Genomic DNA, 18,313 nt, shown 5'->3' with positions numbered 1-18,313 from the left:
TAAAAATACAGGATAACATAAGTTATTTCTCTGATTTAGCAAGACAAAAGTACAAAAGAAATAAACTCGATACAAACAGGTTGCGCAAATGCTTGAGATGCACTGGAGAAATTCTTCACATATGATTTAAAATAATTTTCAATGCTGTGTGTTTATTTTGATGAATAATTTTTTTTCATTAAAAATATATAAAAGCAAAAACTCACCAGATAGCCTGCAGGAAGAGAAAGTAATGTGTATGATTAACATAAAAACATTAGCTTCTAAAAGACAGCTACAGTAAGAAGTATCCTGCCTCCAGGGTGACCAGTCAACCAGAGATCCCAAGGTAGACTTTCCAAATACCTGCTTAGAAACTGGCTTATTTTCCCAGATCTATTCCAGTGTTTTTAATTAAGCAAAAGATCACATAGCATACTTTAAGTCATTTCATTCTGGGAAGAGGTTTAACACCAATACTGAAACAGGATGGAGAAATGGGAGAAGTGAGGGAATGAGTACAAAAAACTGGATCTGGGGCGCCTGGGTGGCTCAGTGGGTTAAAGCCTCTGCCTTCGGCTCAGGTCATGATCTCAGGGTCCTGGGATAGAGCCCTGCATCGGGCTCTCTGCTCAGCAGGGAGCCTGCTTCCTCTTCTCTCTCTGCCTGTCTCTCTGCCTACTTGTGATCTTTCTCTCTCTCTCAAATAGATAAATTCTAAAAAAATTAAAAAAAAAAAAACTGGATCTGAAAACCTGTGAAGATTTTTCTAAAACAGCTTCACATTTGACTAAGTATGCTGAGTACCCTAAAAATCAGAATTTATATTTCAGCAGTATTAATCAATTAAGAAGTATTTGAACCACATACTCTAGGCGATACTAAGAAATATAAGAAATGATCGACATATAATCACCTGATTTACAACAAACTACACAGCTCACATTAGTGTCAGTAATTTAAATGTACCTAATACTTGAGCATCTTCTATAGGCCAAAAAGGAAGACAGTATGAAGTATGAAGAAAGTACTTTGAAGTAGAAATTATTTTTTCCCTACTTCAAGGTAAGAGCAGGTTAGTTGAAATCACTGATGAAGGTAAGGGAAGTTAAACAACTAGGCAGCAAGTCAATTTTGAGGGTTAGGAAAGGCCTTTCTTTATACCTGGAGAGAGGACAAGAGAGCAGTGTTAGGTTTTGTGACCAACAGAATTAAGAAAATAAAGGGGAAATGCAATGCACAAGGAATAATTAAGCTAACTGGAATACAGACTGGGTATTATAATTATTCATAATTATTAGGAAACTGTTAATGTTAATGGTGTGAGTTGTTAATTAACATTAATAGGAAATGTTAATTTTAACATAGGATATTGTGTTTACGTAGAAAAGGTTCTTATCACTTAGAGATGTCATATGACATATTTGGGAGCAAAAACATCATGATATTATTTATCTAAACCACTTCAGAAAATCAAAGCACAAGAAGTAAAATGCAAGTGTATCAGATACTTTTACCTGTTGTAAATATTTGTTGAGGGTGGCACAGTTGGTTCAGTGTCCAACTCTCAATGTTGGCTGGGGTCATGATCTCAGGGTTGTGAGACTGAGCCCCGTGTCAGGCTGTGCACTCAGTGCCGAGTCTGCTTGAGATTCTCTCTCTCTCCCCCTCTGCCCTGCCTGCTCCTGCACGTTCTCTCTCTCTCAACTAAATAAATCTTTAAAAAAAAAAAAAATTGTCTGCTGTGCAACTTCAGTCCACAAAGGTTGGAGGGATTTTTGTCTATCTCTCCATGCAACAGATACATAACTTCTGAGAACAACTGTGGCAAGGTACAATCACAGTTCAGCTGAGAATTCAATGTGTTTTTAGGCAGCTAATCATGCTGACAGAATATGTCATATAAGCAGATTTTTCTCTCATATACAATATTATTATTTATGAGGAAAAATACCTCACATTAAAAAATATATTTAACTTTTGGTGGCTCAGTCGATTCAGCTTCTGACTCTTGAGTTTGGCTCACGTCATGATCTCAGGTTCGTGGGATGGAGCCGTCTCTCCCTCTCTTCTGCCCCTCCTCACCCCTCTCTCTCTCCCTCCCAATCTTGAGTATATATATATATATTATACACATTATATTTATTTTATATTTAATGTTTTTATATTATTATACTAATTTTGGAATGTCCCTATTCTTGAACACTGTATGACTCTCCTCTACATTTATATTTAGGTCTTGCTTTAATATCTTTTTATAATGTTTTCTAATTCTCCACAAAATGGTCTTCCACTTCATTTGTTATATGTTTTTCTAGGTGTGTTATTTTGTTGATATTGTTGTTCGTGGTAATCATTTTTATTTTTTAATATTCGATTTAATGCCAATATAAATAGCAATATACACATAGATGTAGATATACATATTTACCCAATATATTATGTTGGTCTTATATCTGGGAACCAGGCTAAGCTCTATTACCTTTAAATTCTTTTGAGTTTCTACATAAACGATCAAGGAATCTGTGACTCTCTCTAATTCTTACATGCATATTTCTCTTTCTGGTCTTGTTGCTCTGGCTAATGTCTTTAATGCAATGCTAAATAAAAATGGTAGCAGCAGGAATTTTTTCCTATTCCTAATTTTAGACAGAAATGTTTTCTAAAGTATATAAAATAAGTACATCTTTTTATCTGTTGTGTGTATTTCACTTCATTTAGGTATCCTTTATAGGCTAAGGAATGACCTTCTATATTTAATGTTAGAGCCTGTATCACAAATTAAATTATAGTGACTATGAAATTTTTCACCTTTAATCTACTATACTACTATGGTGACTTACATGAATTATATTGCACTCCTGAAATATTCTAACTTGATCAAATTGCATTGTTTCCTCTATACCTTTGATTTACCAATATTTTATTTAGGATTATTATACTGATGTCATGCACAAAATTGGTCAAATTTTCCTTTCTCATATTATCTTTATCTAGTTTTATCTTCAAAATTATACCAGCCTCATCAAAAGAGGTAGAGAATGTTTCCCTTTTGTAAGTGGTTTTAAGATGGGAATTTTCTGTTCCTGATGTGTTTGCAGAACTTGCCAATAAAACCCACAGTATTTATGAGAGGGATAATTTTTTACTATTGATTCAACTTTTTTATGCCTTACCTGTATCCTACAAATTTTCAGATGTAATGTTTTTATTTTACAGTGTTAAGTATTTTCTAACTTCTCTTATAATCTCTCCTATGAGCAAAAAGTTGGTTTCAAATGCTTTTAGCATCTAAACATATTTAGAATATGTTCTAAATTGAATTACAAGTAAATATGTATATCTACATCTATGTGTAATTCAATTATAGTGGTCAGAGAATGTGGTCTCCACACCAGGTCTTAAATATTTGCTGAAACTTGATTTATGGAAGAACCTATTTTTCACCTTTATAAAATTTCAACGTGTGCTTAAAAAGAATTCTCCTGTGGTTGACAACAATGTTCTGTATATGTCCATTAAATTAAGCTTGTTGATTCTGTTCTGTTTTGTGTTTTTTTTTTTAACATTTTATTTATTTATTTGACAGACAGAGACCACAAGTAGGCAGAAAGGCAGACAATGGGAGAGGGAGAAGCAGGCTCCCTGCTGAGCAGAGAGCCCAATGTGGGGCTTGATCCCAGCACCCTGAGATGATGACCTGAGCCAAAGGCAGTGGCTTAACCCACCGAGCCACCCAGGCGCCCCAATTCTGTTTTTGTTTTATTTTGTTCTTTTAAGTCTTCTATTTCCTTAATCATGTTTTGTCCACTTGATCCATCAAATACTGAAATAAATGTGTTAAACTTTTCAAATATGATGGTGGATTTGTCTTGTTTCTTTTATAATTCTATGAGTTTTTACCTTATATAACTTGAAAATATTTTCAAGGGACATATACACTTGCATATATTATTGCAATTATGTATATTATTTATTACATTTATCAGCCCATTTAAATAGATTGTGATTACTGATATATTTGCATTTATTTCAAATGTTTTATTTTGTTCTTTTTAATTGTGTTGTTTTACAATAATTCTTTCTCCCCTTTCTTGTCTTCTCCTGGAGTGATGGACTATCTCCATTCCATATTTCCCTTTTTCCTGCTTTGAAAGCCATAGTCTATTATAGCCTTATAATAAGAACCCTAGAGATAGCAACATGCATATATAGCTTTTTTAAAAAGATTTATTTATTTATTTATTTGACAGAGATCACAAGTCGGCAGAGAGGCAGGCAGAGAGAGAGGAGGAAGAAGGCTCCCTGCTGAGCAGACAGCCTGATTTGGGGCTGGATCCCAGGAGCCTGAGACCATGGCCTGAGCCAAAGGCAGAGGCTTTAACCCACTGGGCCACCCAGGTGCCCCGCATATATAACTTTTTTAAAAGTTTAAAGATCATCAATGTTTTCACTATCCTACTGAATAATACAAGGACCAAAAATGTTTTAACTCGAACCACCATCCCCTTCTACTGATATGCTGTTGACATATTCATGGTGTTTACTTATACTACCTCTCTTTTCTACTCTGCTCTGTGCTGAGATTCCACAAACTATATTTCCCAGATTTCTTGCCTGCTGACTTCCTACTGGGCCATTAAAAGGAAGGTAAAAGGTCAGGAGAGAAGAGAAAAGCATTCCTTGCAATTTTTCAGTTCTGGGTGACATTGCCCATCAGCAATTTCATTGTTCAGCCCTCCCTGATGCCCAGAAGTCCTAATGCGAGCCTTGGCTGTCTCCCTCTAGCGGCCTCCAGGGGGACTCCCTCTAAGAAGTCTGGCTTACTACAAGTAGAAAAATTACGAAGGGTGAAAATAAAAGGCAGGTTCCAAAATAAATATGGCGTTACAATGACACCTTGTGGATATTAGCAGTATAGCATGGACGCATCAGTGAAAAGTAGCATTAGCTCTATAAAGATACTAGGTTTTTTGGAATTTAAAAGAGAAACAAATAAAAACAAAAACAAAACATGTTTTAGTTAAACTAAAAAAATGAAAAACAAACATAGGACAGGAGAAAATACAAGTTGGTGAAATCATGTTTCTATTCCTTGTGCTGCACAACACTAAATCACTTCTTTAAAAGATAAGCTTGCTTCCGTTCAGTTTACTGTCATTTTTAATTTCAGGTTTAAAGACCTGATTTTTCTTCAAATAAATCAATGATCCTCACCCTTTTCTTACAATTAATTTTTTCCTATTTATATACTTTTCCTTGTGTTCTGCAGATTTCTACCTTTTTCAAAATTAAAATTTTCAACTTTTCACAAAGAAAAACTGAACTTTTAGAAATCTGATCTAGAAAATTAGTTGTGTTCTTGTATGAGATGAAGTCATTAGCCCTAATATAATCATAGTTCATCCATGAATTTTTCTAAATTTTCCCTTTCTTAAATAACTTTTGGGGGGGTGGGTTTTTTTTTTTTTTAAGATTTTATTTATTTATTTGACAGAGAGAGAAGTAACACAAGCAGGGGGAGTGGGAGAGGGGAAATCAGGCTCCTTGTGAGCCCGGAGCCCGATGTGGGGGTCCATCCCAGAACCCTGGGATCATGACCTAAGCCGAAGGCAGACGCCCACCGACTGAGCCACACAGGTGCCCCATAACTTTTTGGTTAATGATATTACGCATTCTTGGTAATCTGTTGGATTTTTTTCCATATAAAACAACTTTCTGGGGCGCCTGGGTGGCTCAGTGGGTTAAGCCGCTGCCTTCGGCTCAGGTCATGATCTCAAGGTCCTGTGATCGAGTCCCACATCAGGCTCTCTGCTCAGCAGGGGGCCTGCTTCCCTTCCTCTCTCTCTGCCTACTTCTATGTCTACTTGTAATCTCTGTCTGTTAAATAAATAAATAAAATCTTTTAAAAATAAATAAATAAATAAATAAAATAAAACAACTTTCTTCAGCCTTTTTAACTTGGGCGATTAAAAGCCCAGAAGCTGACTGTTAGCAAGAGGAGCACATCCTGGTGTTCCTGGGCATCTGTACTAAAAGCTATGCACATTAAGGGAGACAAGCCAAATAGTGGCTTGCAAAGTCAAGTAAGAAACCTTTCAAACTACATAGCAAGAAAATAAATAAAGATAAACCACCAAAGAGATTCAAGAGCGAAAAAGGAAAAAGAAAAAAAAAAGAGGGAAGAGGGAAAGAATTAGAGAATTAGAGGATAAATCTAAGAAATCTATTATGCAAACAAATGTCCCAGAAATAAGAGAAAAATCAGATGAAACAGGTTATAATTAAAGAAATAAGAGAAGAACTTTTCCCAGTGCTTAAGATCTAAATTTCCCAGAAGGACTGATGAATACACACAAACACACACACACATGCACACACACATGCATATACACATACAGCCAGAGGTACATTCTAGAGATTCCTAAACTCCAAGGAAAAGGTAAAAAACTTTATAAGCATTCAGAAAGAAGAAAAAGTTGCCTAATGAGACTGAACCAACATCAGAAGACAAAACAGAGGGAAGATGGAGGAGTAGGAGGACCATACACTTACCTTGTGCCACAGATACTCTTAGATAACATCCACATCAGTATAAATAACCCAGAAAATGACCCAAGGACTGGCAGAACAGACTCTCCACTGCTAACTGTAAAGGAGAGGCCATATCAAAGAGGGTACACTGTTGGGAACACTGAGGGACACTGTTGGGAACCAGGGTAACCTACAAGACCATCCATGGGAGGGAGAGACAGGACAATCAGACAAGGGAGAGGAGCAGAGCCCATATTGGGCACCCCAGGCATGGGGGACCAATACCCAGAAGATGAATCCCTGCAACATTTGGCTTTGAAAGAGGGTCTTGACTTCACAAATTCCTACAACTAATGGGGCTTAACGTCTGGAACTTTAACATCAGCTGGTCTGGCTCTGGGAGAGCAGGGAGGAAGACAGAAAATGGAGTCCCCTCCCATAAAGAGACCACACAAGAAATAGTTCTGCTAACACACAGTATAGGAGCAATTTGAAAATTGTCTGGGTTATACAGGAAGGAAATTTGTTTTCTAATCTCAGAGCATGTGCTAAAGGGGCAGAGATCTTTAGGAGACTACTCCAAGAAAAAAAAGCTGGTGGGCACCACCCCCACCCCCCTAACCCACATAGACACAGGGATACCTGCAGGAAATAGTGCAGCCTTAACACTCTCTACCTAGCTTATTAACAATGCACCCAGGCCCCACACCCTTCTGGAGACAGCCCAATCCAACCCACCTTCAGCAGGTGGGTGTGGTTATCTTTCCCTGTCCCCAGGGCAGGAGTCACTTTGGAGTGGCGCTGACACTTGTTGGGGCTGCTTCCACCTGCCATGCTTGAGATGCCCACTTTGGATGAGTCCCAAAGACAGTGAGCTGGAGAAGGCTGGGTCTGCAGGAAAGTATGGGAACAGGGGTTGGGGTGTTAGCAAGGTTTGCACAGGTCTGTTGTGGGAGGGGATGATGGAACCACTTGCGAAAGCTCCTGCTGAATGTGGGTTGGATTGGGCACCTGGGTGGCTCAGTCAGTTCAGCTCAGGTCATGATCCCAGGGTCATAGAATTGAGCCCTGGGTTGGGCCCATGCTCAGTGCTGAGTCTACTTAGAATTCTATCTCTTCCTGTGATCCTCCTCTGACTTAGGTTCTCTGTATGAATGAATGAATGAATGAATGAATAAAATCTTCTTTAAAAAAAATACAAAGAGTGACAGAATGGATAAAAAAAAAAAAGCCAGACCCATCAATATGCTGCCTATAAGAGACTCATTTCAAATCTAAAGACACATGAACACTGAAAACAAGGGATGGAAAAGGATTTATCAGGCAAATGGAAGTGAAAAGCTGGAGTAGTCTTACTGATACAGGACAAAATGGCCTTTAAACAAAGACTATACCAAGAGACAAAGAAGGATACTATACAATCATAAGGAGAAAAAAATCCAACAAGAAGATATAACAATTACAAATATTTATGCACTCAACATGGGAGCACCCAAATACATTAAGCAGTTAATAACAAACCTTAGGGCGCCTGGGTGGCTCAGTGGGTTAAGCCGCTGCCTTCGGCTCGGGTCATGATCTCAAGGTCCTGGGATCGAGTCCCGCTTCGGGCTCTCTGCTCAGCAGGGAGCCTGCTTCCTCCTCTCTCTCTCTCTCTGCCTGCCTCTCTGCCTACTTGTGATCTCTCTGTCAAATAAATAAATAAAATCTTTAAAAAAAAAAATAACAAACCTTAAATAAGTAGTCAATAGAACACAATCATAGTAGGGAACATTAATACCCCACCTACTCAATAAACAAATCGTCCAAACAAAAAACTAATAAAGAAATGGTGACTTTGAATGACACGTTAGACCAGATGGTTCTAACAGATATCGTCAGAACGTTCCATCCTAAAACAGTAAAATACACATTCTTTTCAAGTGCACATGGAACATTCTCCAGAATAGATCGTGTGCTAGGCCACAAAACAAGTCTCAACAAATTCAGAAAGACTGACATCATACCATAATTGCTTCTGACCACGACACTACGAAACTAAGTCAACCACAAGACAAAATCTGGAAAGGCCATAAATGCATGCAGGGTAAATAGCATATGCTACTAAACAGTGAATAGGTACTCCAAGAAATCAAAGAAAGCAAAAATAAATGGAAACAAATATAAATGAAACCACAATGGTCCAAAATCTTTAGGATGAAAAAAAGTTGTTCTAAGAAGGAAGTTTATAACAATACAGGTTTCAACCTCAAGAAATCAGAAAAATCTAAAATAAACATCCTAACCTTAAAAAAAAAAATAAAATAAAATAAAAACCAATAACAAACAAAACCTAACCTGACACCTAAAAGAGCTAGAAAAAGAACAAACAAAACCCTAACCAGTAGAAGGAAGGAAAAAATTTAAAACATTAGAGCAGCAATAAACAAAATAGAAAATGAAAAAACAATAAGACCGTGAAACCAGGTGCTAATTCTTTGAAAAGAGCAACAAAATTGATAAACTTTTCCCCAAATTCATCAAAAGAGAAAGAGAGAGAGACAGAGAATGGCTCAGGTAAACAAAATCAGAAATGAAGGAGAATTAACAACTGACATCACAGAAATACAAAGGATTATAAAAGAATATTATGAAAAATTATGTTCCAAAAACTAGACAACCGAGAAATAATAGATAAACTCCTAGAAACATATAACCTCCCAAAACTGAGTCAGGAACAAATAGAAAATTTGAACAGATTAATTATCAGCAATGAAAGTGAATTAGTAATCCAAAAAACTCCCAAAGAACAAAAGCCCTTGGTTTCACAGAAAAATTCTATGAAACATTTAAAGGAGAGTTAACGCTTATTCTTCTCAAACTATTCCAATAAATAGAGGTGGATGGAAAGCTTACAAATTAATTTTATGAAGCCAGTATTACCCTAATACTAAAATTACATAAAGACACTACAAAAACAGAAGAACTACAGGCCAATATCTCTGATGAAATAGACCTAAAACTCCTCAACAAAATATTAGCATAACCAAACCCAACAATACATTAAAGAGTGATTTGCCATGATCAAGTGGGATTTACTCCCAGGTTACAAGGGTAGTTCAATATTCACAAATCAATCAATGTGATGCACCACATTAATAAAAGAAAGGATAAGAACCATATGATCATTTCAAAGACGTACAAAAGAATTTGATAAAGGACAACATCCATTTATGATAAAAGCCCTCAACAAAGTAGGTTTAGGGGGAACATACCTCAACATAAAAAGTCTATATATAAAAAACCCACAGTGAACATCAAATTCAATGGTGAAAAGTGGAAAGCTTTTCCCCTAAGATTAGGAGCATGATAAAAACTTCTGCACAGAAAAGAAATCAACAAAACTAAAAGTCAACCTACTGAATAGGAGAAGATATTTTCAAATGACACATCTGATAAAGGGTTAGTATCCAAAATATATAGAGAACTTAAAAAAAACTCAACACCCAAAAAATAAATTAATTAAAAAATGAACAGAAGACATGAACAGACATTTCTCTTAGAAGGCATACAGATGGTCAACAGACCCATGAAAAGATACTAACCATCATTCACCATCATGGAAATGCAAATCAAAATTACAGTGAGATATCACCTCACACCTGTCAGAATGGCTCAAATCAAAACACAAGGGAAGGGGCACCTGGGTGGCTCAGTGGGTTAAAGCCTCTGCCTTCGGCTCAGGTCATGATCCCAGGGTCCTGGGATCAAGCCCCACATCGGGCTCTCCGCTCAGTAGGGAGCCTGCTTCCTCCTCTCTTCTCTCTCTGCCTGCCTCTCTGCCTACTTGTGATCTCTGCCTATCAAATAAATAAATAAAATCTAAACACACACACACACACACAAGGGGAAAAGAAAAGAAATAAAAGGTGTTGGTGAGGTTGTAGAGAAGGGGAACACTCTTACACTGTTGTTGGGAATGCAAACTGGTACAGCCACTCTGGAAAACAGTATGGAGGTTTCTCAAAAAGTTAAAAATAGAAGTACCACATGGTCCAGTAATGCTACTGGACCAATTTACTCTCATCAGTTCGCTGGGTATTTACTCAAAGAATACCAAAACAAAAATTTGGAACGGTATTTGCACCCCTATGTTTATTGCAGCGTTATTTACAATAGCCACGATATGGAAGCAGCCCAAGTGTCCACTGATTGATGAACAGATAAAGATAGATAGATAGATAGATAGACAAACATATACATATATATGTATGTGTGTGTGTGTATATGTATGTATACTACTCAGCTAAAAAAAAAAAAAAATGAAAACACGGCGCTGGGATGGCTCAGTCGGTTAAGTGTCTGTCTTCAGCTCAGGTTATCATTCCAGGGTTCTGGGATTGAGTTCTGCATTGAACTCCCTGGAGGCTGGTTGCAGAGCAAGGATGACAAAAAGATCTCATCATATTGAGGATAACAGTGGGGAAATGAGCATTCTGGTAGGAGAAGAGTGGTTATCATGTTTTAAATAATAGAAAAGAACTAGATGTCTAATTTTAAGTGGTAAAAATTAAAAAGTAGAGTGGCATTTACAAATTAATAAGAGAAAAAGAAACAGTAAACACCAAGTAAAAATAAATCATAAAGAATTACGGAGGGGATATGGGGATAAAAATATATGTTTATAAAAAAAATAAAAAATTTAAAAAAAAAGAATTATGGAAGGGATATCAAGATATTGGTCAAGACTTAATTCTCCTACATATACTATCAGGAAAGATAGCCAGACTCAGTTGAAACAAAACTTTACTCCAGGCTGTTGATAAGAAAAAAAAATCCTAGAAAATGGGTAAAGAGAGACTAAAAATAAAAGGAGGGGCAGAAAGATAGCAGAAAAATATAAATTAAGTAAAACAGGGGCAGGACAGGCAATATTATTATTATGAAAAATTAAAGTTAAAACTGATACAGTAATAGGTTATGTTTCTTTCTGTAGATACAGATATAAATATACATACAGACAGAGACATACGCAAATTCTTACAACTTGTAAAAAAATTTCCAATGGGAAAAATGTCAAAGGGTAGAAGTTGAAATTTTCACAAAGCAGCAAATGGAAACAGCCTACAAACATTAAGGGGTACCTGGCTGGCTCAATCGTTAAGCATCTGCCTTGGGCTCAGGTCATGATCCCACATTCTGGAATTGAGCCTCGCACAGGACTCCCTTCTCAGCAGGAAGCCCCCTTCTCCCTCTCCCACTTTCCCTGCCTGTGCTTTCCTCTCTCACTGTCTCTCTCTGTCAAATAAATAAATAAACAAATAATCTTAACAAAACAAAATAACTGATGTTTCAACTCTATTAGGGAAATACAAAGTAAACTATCAACAAAACATCAATTTACTCTCATCAGTTCGCAAAAAGTAAACAGAACAATAGCAGATTTCTATAAGGAACCTATGAAAACAGGTTTTTGGTTTGGTGGTTTCTTTTCCCAACAGTGTGAGTAGACATGTGAACCACTATAGCTTTTCTGGAAACCTGTCTGGCAAATCTCTTAAAATTTGAAATAGCCTTCAATTCAGCAACCCACTTCTGGGAATCTCTCCTGTAGACAGAAGAGCATTAGAAGGTAAGGATATATATACACAGATGTTTATCACTCCATCACATGTTAAGACAAAAAAAGGTAATAAAGGAATGGTACATAAAATATAGAATATCCACACCATGGAATATTACACAGTTATTTTATTTTTGCTTTTTAAAAATATTTTTTTATTTATTTGACAGAGAGAGAGAAAGCACAAGCAAACACAAGCAGGGGGAGCAGTAGGCAAGGGAGAGGGAGAAGCAGGCTCCCCTCTGGGCTAGGAACCCAATGTGGGGCTTGATGCCAGGAGGAGAACCTGAGCCTACGGCAGACACTTCATTGAGCCATCCAGGCAGCCCCTTAAAGTATAAATTGAAGCTGTACTCGTCTATTGATTTTCTTTCAAAGTAGTATAGTTAATTTAGAAAGGCAAAAAGCCTTTTTTTGTTGTTAATTGTTATTGTTTCAATTGTTAATTGAGAAAGGCAAAAAGTGTACAAAATACCATCCCACTAAAACACATGAACATTGAATCCTATAAGTATGTGTACAAATATGATTATATGTTTGATTAGGCAAGCACGGATGAATTAGAAATAACAAAGAAACCAACAAAAGACCTTTGAGTCCTGAGAGTTAGATGGACACAACCCACACTGGCAGCTTCCCAGAACCTACAGGAGAGAAACACCTAAAATAATCGCTTAGGTCCAGTCACTTGCAATGTTTAAAAAAAAAAAAAAAAAGTCTGCGTTTGGGCTGGGGGTCTTGGAGGTGGTGGTGGTGGCGAATCTCCTAAAAGAAAAAGAATCTGAAGCAATCTCTCAGGCTTTTTAAGTCTTTTTAAAGCAGAATCAACTTGTTTTTGCTTTACAACAGCAACAAAGGATAAGATTTTGAATTTCAAATGCGTGGGCTGTGAGGGCATTTGCATCTGGGTCAGTGGTTCTTATCTAGGGTGATTTTGCCACAGACCCCACCCATACATCTGGCAAGCTCTGGAGACATTTTTTATCTTGACGACTAGAAGGTGGGGAGTGTTCATTTTATGTATTGGGTAGAGGCCAGGGATGCTGCAAACATCCTATAAAACAGGACAGTCCCCCAAACAACAAATTATCTGACCCACCATGTCCATAGTTCCAAGGTCGAGAAATCCTCCTAGAATGATAAACTATCGAGGACTGGAGAGTTTCTCAGAACTGAGAATTTTCAGCTCAAAAACCAGGGAAGTCCCAGGTTATTGCAAATAAAAATAACAGGCAAAATAATGTGACTACATAAGGTTGCACTTTTGGACACTGAAGATCCTGATCTAAGGTGGACTCATCTCTGCGAACTGCTTCACAACTCCTTTAGAGTTAACTTGGAGCCACAAATATAAAGAGTTGTACTCCATTTAGAGAAAAATTTTCTTCTCAAGTAAAAACTGAAATCAGGACAATGTCCTCATAATTTTTTTTATGTGGTAAATACACATAAAGACTAATCCATAAAGAAGTATACATTTGTCAAAATCAAAACTACATATTTAAAAAGTGGGGTTATACTGATTGTAAACTATACCTCAATAAACCTGATTTTATAAAATGAAAGTCTTCTCTATATTTTTAAAATCAGTAATCCTAATTTATAGATTAATTCCTAGGTGTAATGTAGTTTGTTTTTTTTAAACAGATACATAGTTAAGATAACTTACCAAAACCTAAAAAACAAAACTATGCTTTAGAAATATCCTATTTTTTATGGAGGGTGTTTCTATGTCGCAAGTAACATTTAATAATGATTCAGAAGTGTGACAGCTTTATAGATGCAGTAACTCACTGGTCTCCTTATGTGCCCTGAGAGTCTGTTGGTGTATTTATCTTTAGAATAACAATAATGTAGATGTAAGGGTTACAGACAACCATTTCTACTTACATCACTTTCTTAAAAGCAAGACAACATTTTCCGGATGCCCCCCACATAACTTCCCTTTCAATCTTACTGCAAGAATTAGGTCATATGCTCATTTTTAAAAATTGTGGTTAAAAAATGCATACAGGCAAAAGACAAGGGTGCCACTCCATATTCCTATTGAATTAACATAATACTGGAAGTCCTAGCTAGAGCAATCAGGCAAGAAAAAGAAATACAATGGAATTGTATTTAGAATTGGAAAGAGAAGTAAAATTGTCTATTTGCAGATGACATAAAAAAAAAATACATAAAATTCTGAAGACGCAACCAAAAAACTGTTAGATCTAATCAATGAAGTCAGTAAAGTTGCATGGTGCAAAATTAACATACAAAAATCAGTAGCATCTCTGTACACTAACAACAGATTTTCTAAAAAAGAAATTAATCTATGCCATTTGCAATATTATCAAAAACAATAAAACACTCAGGATAAATATAACCACAGAGGTGAAAGATACCTATTCTGAAGACAAAAATTGATGAAAGAAATTGAAGAAGACACAGATAAACAGGAAAGAATCCCATGTTCATGGATTGGAAGAACTAATGCTGATAAAATGTTGGTATTATCAAAATCCATGTATAGATTCAATGCAATCCCTAACAAGATTCCAATGGCATGTTTTATAGATAAGTAGAAAAAATACTCCACACTCCTAAGTAGAAAAAACTCTCCTAAAATTTATAGAGAACCACAAAAGTCCCTGAATAGCCAAAGAAATTCTGATAAAGAGCAAAGCAGGAGGCAACACGCTTTCTGATTTCAAGCTATACTATGAAGCTTTAATCATTAAAACAGTATATTGAGGGTATAAAACAGACAAATCAACCAACAGAACATAAAAACAAACCAAGGTATATACTCGTCAAGTAATATTTTCCAAGGGAGCCAAGAATATCCAAAGGAGAAAAGATAGTTTCTTCAATACATGGTGCTGAGATAATTGGATATTTACATGTAACAGAATGAATCTTACACCACTCACAAAAATTAATTCAAAATGGATTAAAGACTTACATGTGAAGACCTGAGACCATGAAACTCTTAGAAGAAAACACTGGAATAAGGCTCCTGGCATGAGTCTTGGTAACGAATTTTTGGATATGACACCTAAAACAGAAAAAACACAATAAAAAATAAACAAGCAGGACCACAACAAACTATAAAGCTTCTGTGCTGGGGAGGTGGGGAGGGGGAAATCACCAAAAAGACAACCTACAGCACAGGTATGGTTCACGATTCGTTACCACCGAGAGTGGGCCAGGAACACATTCAACACTTGTCACGCAATCACTGAAACATCAATGGTGGAAACCTCACTACACCCATTACTAGCCCTTGAAAAGGATTACATAGTTACATGACTAATTGAGCTCTAATTCTCTGCAGCTAGAGGAAAAGGGTGTCTTTCATTCCCAAGTGAAGATGCTAATTTTTCCCAATCATCTTAAGAAAATGGAGATAGTATTTATTGGCTTCCTATGTCGTTATCAAATAACCATTTCCACATTGTTTGAGATCTGAGTCCTGTCTGAGGCAGAGGTCTTTAAATCATGAGGCAACACACCCAGATTAGAGTTAAAAGAAAATTGAGACCTTAATCCGGCAAATGTTATTGCTCATTTCTTCCTGATACATTAGATGCGGGCTTAATCCAGCTGCAGGAAATGGGAAAACAATGTGACAGAGCTAGAGTGGTTTTTTCACCCCTTATTGGGGCAAAGAAGTACCCTCTCGATGTTCTATGGAGTACTCCAATTTCTTATTAAAGTATAACTGACACACCACATTACATTAGTTTCAGGAATACAGCACGGCGACTGGACACCCCTATACACTATACCGTCTCCCCACAAGTGTAGCTCCCTTTGGCCACCACAGGACCCTGTTAAAGTACCTTTGACTCCATTCCCTAGGCTGTGCCTTTCATCCCTGTGACATATTCATTCCACAACTGTAACCTACACAGTACTTTATACTAAATTTTTTCTAGTGTGAGAGTCCACACGACCTTTTGTCTTAAAAATAGCATAAAGTAGGGCGCCTGGGTGGCTCAGTGGGTTAAAGCCTCTGCCTTCAACTCAGGTCATGATCCCAGAGTCCTGGGATGGAGCCCCACATCGGGCTCTCTGCTCCGCAGGGAGCCTGCTTCCTCCTCTCTCTCTCTGCCTGCCTTTCTGCCTACTTGTGATCTCTGCCTATCAAATAAATAAATAAAATCTTTAAAAAAAAAATAGCATAAAGATGCATTGGGGAGGGTATGCCACAAAAGAACGAGATCCTCTCTGAGAAGCATTTTCAGATAATGCCACAATTTAATTGGAAAGAGTAAAATAGTTACATCAGGCTAAGGTTGGGCCTTCAAGATCTTGGGCCAGTCGTTAACCTTTTCCCAACTTCCCCTGCCCCTTCATCTTTTTCATGAAACAGGATGACCGGAGAAGATGATGGCAAAGGTATCTGTGATTGCAGTAACTTGCCAAGATGACTACATCCTATCTATTAACCTCACATAGCTCTCTCCCTAACCCATGCTCTGCCGCTCCCCTCAACCATTTTGGTATGGCTCTAATTCCCACAGTCTTTTGCTCTTAGTACATTTCTTAGTAGTATATGCACTTAGGAAATTGAGACAAATAACAGTATTCTAGTTCCCCACACAACCCATAGCAGTTAGAAACCCCTCTTTTAAAAAAAAAAAATGTATTTATGTATTTTTAGAGAGAGAGAGAGCATGAGCAGGGAGTGGGGCAGAGGGAGAGAGAGAATCCCAAGCAGACTCCCTGTGCAGCATGGAGCCCAACTCAGGGCTCCCGAGATCATAACCTGAATCGAAATCAAGTTGGGAGCTCAACTGACTGAGCCACCCAGACCCCCAGGAACCCTCTTCTAACTATAGAGCTTGGGTGTTCTGTTGCTGAGTTTCTCTAAATAGCTTGGGGTTGCGATGTCTATATCTAGGACTCTGTGATTTAAAGGTATAAGGATGAGTTCTTATTCCACTGAAGTTTTTATCAAATTCAAAAGCAAAGTAGACACAAAGAACAGACTTGATTTCTCCAGGTTATATTTAGAAACGAAGGAAATAAGCTAGCATCACTCTGATGATTTCGGCAGTCGTGCCCAAGGCTGACACTTAGATCCTTTGGAGGGGTTTTCTTTTCTTTCTCTCTCTCTCTCTCTTTCTTTCTTTCTTTCTTTCTTTCTTTTTTTAAGATTTTATTTATTTATTTGACAGACAGAGACCACAAGTAGGCAGAGAGGCAGGCAGAGAGAGAGAGGAGGAAGCAGGCTCCCTGCTGAGCAGAGAGCCCGATGTGGGGCTCCATCCCAGGACCCTGGGATCATGACCTGAGCCAAAAGCAGAGGCTTTAACCCACTGAGGCAGCCAGGCGCCCTGGAGGGGTTTTCTACCTCTAAAAATTCTTTCCCCACATTTCCTCCTCTGTCTTAATTCCTCAGGAAGCAGTACAATGAGGGAAAAAATTGTGTGTTTGGTTTAATATCTTTGTTATTTTTTGTATCTTTCAATGCCCATGATTTTGAGTTAGGTAGATCAGAGGTCAGATACATGGTATGTAACCTTGGGAAAGGTACTTATGCCTCAATTTCCCTGTCTATAAAATGTGGTAATTGCATCTCCTCCTGAAGGTGATGTTCCCTAAGTGCAATACCAGAAGGAAGTATCTAGTACAAGATTTGTCAAGAACTTCAAAAAGTTGCTTATTTCTCTCTCCACCTTCCTTTGGACTGAGTGTCAAAGCCATAAAAGTAAATTTCCTTTATTCACTTCTATTTTTGTGGAGTTCCTATTGAGTAATTTTTTCCTGATTTTGGGGGGGATTTGACATTCTCAGCCTATGAATAAAGGAACTCATGTTACATGGATAAACATTTAAAAGCTGGTTTTGCATCCATTTATGTCCTTGAACAGGCCCACTAGCTACTACTGCACAGAGTGAGCCTGACAAGTTGGGGTTTCAGTGTTCCTTTTGGTCCTTTTACTGAACTCCAGGGAAGACTCTGAAGAAGCCACTTTATACATCGCACCCTATCCCAGTGCAACTCAGCCACTCCTCAGTGCGACTCAGCCACTGCTACCCATAGCTCTATCTTAAAAGCAGCAAATCGTTTGCTAAGGTGCTATTCTCCTAGTCAGAGCCAGACTCCTAGAGGGGTTTTCAGCAGTGGTTGTCAAACTACTACCCAAGGGCCAAATTTGGCCCATTTCCTGTTTTTATATAAGAGGGAGTTAAGAATGTATGTAC

The 18,313-nt window shown here is 37.5% G+C and overlaps 1 long non-coding RNA gene across 2 annotated transcripts in view; it reads right to left on the bottom strand.

Annotated features, from left to right (window-relative positions):
• LOC101693406 overlaps window positions 1-18,313 on the bottom strand; it is a 43,678-nt gene that overhangs the window by 21,166 nt on the left and 4,199 nt on the right. For both annotated transcript variants that reach the window (XR_198524.3, XR_001180975.2), the window contains exon 3: window positions 15,063-15,155. This is a non-coding gene — a long non-coding RNA (uncharacterized LOC101693406). The remainder of the gene's footprint in view (window positions 1-15,062; window positions 15,156-18,313) is intronic.

Source organism: Mustela putorius, unplaced genomic scaffold (genome assembly GCF_011764305.1).
Source record: "Mustela putorius furo isolate JIRA1106 unplaced genomic scaffold, ASM1176430v1.1 tig00003845_pilon_pilon_pilon, whole genome shotgun sequence".
NCBI classification, from domain to species: domain Eukaryota; kingdom Metazoa; phylum Chordata; class Mammalia; order Carnivora; family Mustelidae; genus Mustela; species Mustela putorius.
Note: the sequence above shows the minus strand (reverse complement) of the source record. Positions and strands in the feature narration are given on the sequence as shown.